The following is a 294-nucleotide window of genomic DNA, read 5'->3' on the forward strand; positions in this document are numbered from 1 at the left end:
TACTCTGCTCCCCCCTCCATAGCACCGAGGGGCACCTTGGGCTGCTCCTCTGCAGGAAGCATCTACAAAGGCTTCTTTCTGCAAAGCCATTAGCGGGGGGGGGGGAAATAAATAATAAAACCCAAATGGCACGGCTTGGGTGGGGAATAGCGACCCATTAACTGGATCATAAAGAAGCCCTTTTATTGAAATCCCACTCTTTATCCCAAGCGCTCGCGGGGCTTGGCTGGATCTTATTAAACGCTCCCATATTCCACTGGAGCTGGTTTTTTTGTTGTTTTTTTTCCTCTGTTG

The sequence above is a fragment of the Calidris pugnax genome, unplaced genomic scaffold (assembly GCF_001431845.1).
Source record: "Calidris pugnax isolate Ruff unplaced genomic scaffold, ASM143184v1 scaffold187, whole genome shotgun sequence".
Taxonomy (NCBI): Eukaryota; Metazoa; Chordata; class Aves; order Charadriiformes; family Scolopacidae; genus Calidris; species Calidris pugnax.